Below are 7,452 nucleotides of genomic sequence, written 5' to 3' on the forward strand. Positions count from 1 at the left end.
AAAATTTATCAAAGCATTTCTTAAAGAAATGTATTTTCATTAAATAACAAAATATCGGGATGTCATGTTCCAATACAGACCAAAAGCATAAACAATATAAAATAGACCTTACAATAGTTATTTATAATTACTAATCTATAATCCAAAATCTATCGTCAATTCCACCAACTTATACCCTTGTGTCATTACCTGTAATGCAAAGAAAACTGAGTGGGTCAGGCTAGGGAGCCTGGGGAGCATATAGGGTTTTCAACGCACAATAATATAATTATTATATTCAATTATCAAACAATTAACCCAACTACCCATCCCTATTATCTTCTTTACTCTTAAGGTTTTACCCTAAGAATCAACTATGCTTCATTCACTCATTCCTAAGGATTGACCTAAGGAATTGGAATGAAGTCCATTGCTGCCAAAGTTTATCTATCAGGTACTAAATCCATAGCTATCAGGCGCTAACTCCATAGTCACCAAGGTTTACTCAACAAGCGCTAACTCCATAGTCGCCAAAGTTTACTTAATAAGCGCTAACTCCATAGTCGCCAAGGTTTACTCAACATGCGCTAACTCCATAGTCGCCAAGGTTTACTCAACATGCGCTAACTCCATAGTCGCCAAGGTTTACTCAACATGCGCTAACTCCATAGTTACCAAGGTTCACTCAACAATGATTTTTCATCACACATCAACTATTCCATCTACCCATGTTCTACCCAACATATTTGTAGATATAAAATATATATACAGGATAACTCATTTAAAACCTATATAAAACATTCATTCCACCCATCTCAAATAAACAAAAAATATATATAAACACATAGCACGTATTTCATAGCAAATACTTTGTATTTATGTCTTAAAAGAAAGTAACTACACACTCACTTGATTAGACGATGCTCGAACAGCACCACGATTTGTAAAAGCAGTATTCTTCGGTAGATCTTGAAGATCTTCACAAAAACTGGACTTCTTGTGGGTAGAGCTTTGGCTCGGGAATTTCACTTCTTGGGATCTTCGGGGCTTCAGAACTTGCTTCGAGTCTCGGGAATGATACCGGGGCTTCGGGGTATTTCTTACACGTAAAACGATGCAAAAATGAGAGAGAAAGGAAGAAATGAGCAGTAGAACTCGACTGCACTCGACATCTATTTATAGGGGCTGAAACCCCGAATTTCGCTTGGCGTATTTAAAGTTTACGCTGGGCGTAACCTGGATTAGGTCACTGAATCCCTCCGCCCTCCTTCGGATAATATCGAAATTTATAATTAAATTTAATATTTTAATTATTTAATAAACTTTAAAAATTCATATGTTCCTCATACAAACTCCGTTTTCGACATTCTTTATATCCACGCGTAGGTGAGACTACGATCTACAACTTTCATTTAGACACCGTCGGCTAATTTTGACTTTATTTTTATTATTTAGTTTTAGTAGGCCAGGACAAGAAAACACCGTTATAAATTCATAACTTATTCATCTGACGTCCGTTTTCATCTATCTTTTTACCATTGCACTACTATCAAAAAGATCTTCGATTCTCATTTAGATTTTTTTAGCTAAAAACCACTCGATCTCAAATCGAGTATTTGGGCTGCATACCGCTATGTCGAAACTTAGAAAAATCATAACTTCCTCATACGAAGTCAGATTTGGACGTTCTTTTTATGCACGCTCATGGTTTAACGAACTCTAAGACTTTCGTTTAGATCGATAAGGCTAAATATAGCTCTAACGTAAATTCACTTTTTACGTCATTCAGCATCGTGCCGATTGTGTCGCGAAACTTCGACAGGTCATAACTTCTTCGTTATAACTCGGATTTCGGCGTTCTTTGTATGTACGGAATCCTTGTAACATATAATATAACTTAGTTAAGATTATTCATTCCAGATAATCTTCCATCAAAAAGTCATTTTTGATGCTTATTGTCCTTAAATTGACTAGCTCTAATCTATGGGCGTTACAATCAACAAAGTAAATGAGCCTAGCCCAGTTGCCACGTCGTGGTAACCTAGGGTTACGCCGTGGGCACTGGGCTCATATCATCTTAATAGGTTAAGTTATTTTCTTTCATTCTAAGGGTTCCAAAGCTCATATCTGGTCCATTCTATGGTCCAAGTGGATAAAGTTTCCTACTTTATCCCTTTAGACTCTCCATAAGATAGAGATCTCATTGCTAGGTCCAAAAGGGGAAAAACAAAACTTTGCTTAAACCAATAAGCACTTAATCTTGAAGACCTCTAGTCCAACACTTCCATAAATGTTTCTAGCATCATAGATAACATAAAACTCCAAGCTTTCCAGACATGCGTGTCCAATGTATGTCTTGAACTCCCATTAGGTCAAAAAGAGGGTTTATGGCCAAAAATCCATGCATGACACCAAAACTCAATAATAATCCAAATCCAAAGAATCAAATACCCTCAATGACTTAGGGATTCATAAAGTTGCAAACTTTATGAGATATCACCACTCCAACCAACAAGAACATGAAGATTTATGGACAAAACTCAAGATCTAGAAAACTATCATGATAAAATCGAGTCTTTAACACTTACAAAGGTCCAAAAGAATGCTACAACAAAGGATGAGGACTTGGTTGTTGAATCTTAGTTCATGTATTCTTCTTTCTTCCTTTATTGGCTTCAATGGACACCAAAAAGGACTTAAATAAAGGAGGAAAAGGATTAGGGTTTCTCATGTATCAAGGAGGATGGTGGAGGATGAGGGTGAGTAAACCATAGCCTCTTCATACCTTTAAATATGGAGAAAACCCCAAAAAATAGGGTTTGTCAATTGCCAGCGGCCACACCATAGCCATATACTGCCACGTCGTGGCGGATTTATTGAATCTGCAATCTTATCTTGATTTGCCATGTCGTGGCACCTCCACCACACTGTGGAAAATCCTAAAATGCCAAAAATTGAAAGTGTGAAGTACCTTGGGATCCGTGTGCTACAACTCTCCCTCACTTGAATCAGACTTCATCATCAAAGTCCCCCGCCACAAATAACTCAGGGTAATGCTCTCCCATCTCATCCTACGGCTTCTATGTCTAATCAAAACCCTTCCGGTGTTGCTATTGCACCTTCACCAGGTTCCCCATTTTGTTGCACAAAGTCTTTGTTTTTCTATCAAGGATTGAAATTGGTCTTTCCACGTAATTAAGGTGCTCATCGATCTGAATGTCATCCAAAGGAATCAATGCAAAATCATCGGCTACACACTTCTGTAAATGAGAGACATGGAAAGCGTTGTGGATCTGTCTGAGTTGCTTACGAAAATTCAGCCGGTATGTAACCTTGGCCACCCGAGTGATAATCCTGAAAGGACCAATGAATCAAGTGCCTAGCTTGTCTTGCTTACGAAACCGGATGGCACACTTCGAAGGTAACACCTTTAGAAGCACCAAATCCCCTACTTGGAACTCGAGGTCCGATCATCGCCGGTCAACATAACTCTTATGCATGCTCTGGGTTGTCTGCAATCCCTGTCTGATCTGTTGGATAAGCTAATCTAGTCTAAAGAACTACCTCGGTCCTACAAATAACTCTATGGCCGACCTCTCCCCAACAAACTGGTGTGTGACACTTTCTCCCATAGAGAAGTTCAAAAGGTGGTGCACCGATACTAGAGTGAGAATTATCGTTATAGGAAAACTCAGCTAAGGGAAGGTAGGAATCTCAACTCCCACCAAAATCAATAACACAAACCCTTAACATATCCTTGAGCGTCTTAGTGGTCAACTCGATCTGTCCATCAGTCTAAGGGTGATAAGTGGTGTTGAAATGCATTCTCGTGCCCAATTTCTCATGAAGCTTTTGCCAAAATTGATAAGTGAATCGAACATCCTGATTAGATACGATGGAGATCGGAACAACATATCGATTAATGATCTCGCGTATATATACATCGGCTAATTTCTCAGCTGAGGAACTCTCCCGGATAGCTAGGAAGTGGGCACTCTTGGTTAAACAGTCCACAGTGACCCATATCACATCAAATCCCTTAACCGTCTTGGGTAACTTGGTGATAAATTGATGGTGATCTATTCCCATTTCCATATGGGAACCTCCAAAGGTTGTAACTTGCCATGCGATATTTGGTGCTCGGCCTTGACCATCTGACAGTTCAAGTACCTCTTCGCGTACCATGCAATCTCTATCTTCATGAATGGCCATCAGTAACTTAGTCTCAAATCCTTATACATCTTGGTGGCTCCAAAGTGAATAAAAAATATGGACTGATGAGCCTCCACCAAAACTAACAGTCGGACCCCGCTGAAAAATGGCACCCATACCCGACTGCATCGGGTCAATAGTTTGCGACTGTCGGTAGAAAACATGTCAATCTCACTCCTAATTCTCTCCTGCTTCCAATTCTCCTTATTGACTACCTCATCCTAAGCCTCCCTGATCAAACCCAGAAGCAGAAAATCGATAGAAATCCTCATGCATAAACCCCAAACAGAAGTACTAGCCATCTTATGGCTCAAAGCGTCAACAACCACATTCGCTTTCCCGGGATGATAAAAAATATTGCAATCATAATCCTTGACCACGTCAAGCCATCTATGTTGTCTCATATTCAGATTCGACTAATCCTTGAAATATATCAAACTCTTGTGATCCGTGTAGATAATACATCTGACTCCATATAGATAATGCCGCCAAATCTTGAGGGAAAACACCACCAATGTCACTTCAGTTGCCTAGAAGCATACCTAATAACCTCCCTCTCTACATGAGTATTGTAACGACCCAAAATACGACCCAAATTTTTTTTTGTTTCAATAGTTCTGAAAGCTAACAATCATCCATAACATATAATAAAACCGTACATCACAAATCCCAAAAAAGTTATAATAGATGTGTCATGACAAAAGAACTGTATCAACATAGCACAGTATCTGAAACAAACTCCCAGGATAAAAGAAACTGAAGTTGTGGTGTGTGCGATGCCATCAACCCGAGCTCTTCCCTTTGCTAGCGGAAGTACTTGAAACCAAAACTGAAAACTATAAGCACGAAGCTTAGTGAGCTCCCCCAAACTACCACATACCATACAATAACATATAAAGCACATACTGGGCCTTTCCCACTGCATCAGACCGAAATCCGGAAACTGCATCGGACTGAAGTCCGGAACTAACCAGGGCCTTGCCCTCTGCATCGGACCGAAGTCCGGAAACTGCATTGAACCGAAGTCTGGAACTGAGTGGGACCTTGTCCCCTGCATCGGACCGAAGTCCGGAAACTGACTGAGCATAACATAGCATAGCATAAACATATCAACTAGCATAAGCACATAAACTGCATACTACATCGGACCGAAATACGGATCACATATCACAAACATGCTTGAATCACAAAGACATCAAGCAATCTAACTACTGCATTGGACCGGGGTCCGAAACTACTGCCGACTAAACGGGCCGACATTATGGTCGTAGACCCGTTCCTACTAGAAGGAAAACTCACCTCGTAATACTAGCTGCTGAGATGCTAACTCTAAAAGTGGCTGACTGCTGCTTCGGAACTATCCGACTACAAATCCCAAAAACACTAGATCAGGTATTTATAAATGCCCTCAGGGTAAAATGACTATTTTACCCTTGGTCAAAGTCAACTTCGTGGTAAAAGTCAATTTCCAGTTGACTGGACTCGCCGAGTCAGGGCGCAGACTTGTCGAGTCCCTCAATTACTAACTCTAACTTTAACTCACAACTCGAAGAAAGACGGGGGACTCGCGACTCGACTCATCAAGTCCGAAGAACAACTCACCGAGTCCTAATGTGCAGATTTCATACAATCGATTCTAATCCATTCTAGAGCATCTAACTCGTAGATCCAAGCTCATGGGACCATCTGAACACATAAAGTTGCTAACTTCATGTGTAACTAAAAAGGAATGAGACTATTTCACTCACAGTAACAAGGAATGAGTTCCTTGTTAGTTACACATGAAGTTAGCAACTTCATGTGTTCAGATGGTCCCAGGAGCATGGATCTTCGAGTTAGATGCTTTGGATTGGATTAGAATCGATTGTATGAAAACTTCACGTTAGGACTCGGCAAGTTGTTCTTCGGACTCGAAGAATCGAGTCGCGAGTCCCCCGTCTTTCTTCGAGTTGTGAGTTCAGGGTGAATTAGTGAGTGGGGAAGGGACTCGATGAGTTAAAGTCAGAGTTAGTAATGGAGGGACTCGGCGAGTCTGCACCCTAACTCGGTGAGTCCGGTCAACTGGAAGTTGACTTTAACTAGGGGTAAAACAGTCATTTTACCCTGAGGGCATTTATAAGTACTTGATCTAGTGTTTTGGGGATTTGTAGTCGGATAGTTCCGAAGCAGCAGTCAGCCACTTTTAGAGTTAGCATCTCAACAACCAACATTACGAGGTGAGTTTTCCTTCCAGTAGGAATGGGTCTACGACCACAATGTCGGCCCGCTTAGTCGGCAGTAGTTTTGGACCCCGGTTCGATGTAGTAGTTAGATTTCTTGATGTCTTTGTGATTCAAGCATGTTTGTGTTATGTGATCCGGATTTCAGTTCGATGTAGTATGCAGTTTATGTGCTTATGCTAGTTGATATGTTTATGCTATGCTTAGTCAGTTTCCGGACTTCGGTCCGATGCAGGGGACAAGGTCCTAGTCAGTTCCGAACTTCGGTCCGATGCAGTTTCTGGACTTCGGTCCGATGCAGGGGACAAAGTCCCAGTCAGTTCCGGACTTCCCGTCCGATGCAGTTTCCGGACTTCGGTCCGATGCACAGGGCAAGGCCCTGGTTAGTTCCGGAGTTCGGTACAATGCAGTTTTCGGATTTCGGTCCGATGCAGTAGGCAAGGCCCAGTATGTGCTTTATATTTTATTGTATGGTATGTGGTAGTATAGGGGATCTCACTAAGCTTTGTGCTTACAGTTTTCAGTTTTGGTTTCAGGTACTTCCGCTAGCAAAGGGAAGAGCTCGGGTTGTTGGCATCACACACACCACAACTTTAGTTACTTTTATCCTGGGAGTTTGTTTCAGATACTGTGTTATGTTGATACGGTTCTTTTTTCATGACACATCTATTATAACTTTTTGGGATTTGTGACGTACGGTTTCATTATATGTTATGGATGATTGTTATCTTTCAGCACTATTTAAACAAAAAAAAAATTGGGTCGTATTTTGGGTCGTTACAAGCTGGTATCAGAGCCTTGGTTTGAGGGATTCGGGCACACTTCTGGGTGTGTCTGAACTTAAACTAAGGAAGTGGTATAAAAAATTTCAAGAGAAAAACCATGTTTACAAAAGGATTTTGAGAAAATTAAACAATTTTAGAAAAAGTATAAAGAAAAGAGTTTTAGAAAAAGCGAAAAGAAATTTTAAAAAGAGAAAAAGGGTGTGGTGCATGCAATCAGCCGAGCTCAAGTAAGTACTCCCAAATTACCCATACAAGTT

This window comes from Lactuca saligna, chromosome 8 (genome assembly GCF_052625555.1).
Source record: "Lactuca saligna cultivar CGN05327 chromosome 8, ASM5262555v1, whole genome shotgun sequence".
NCBI lineage: Eukaryota > Viridiplantae > Streptophyta > Magnoliopsida > Asterales > Asteraceae > Lactuca > Lactuca saligna.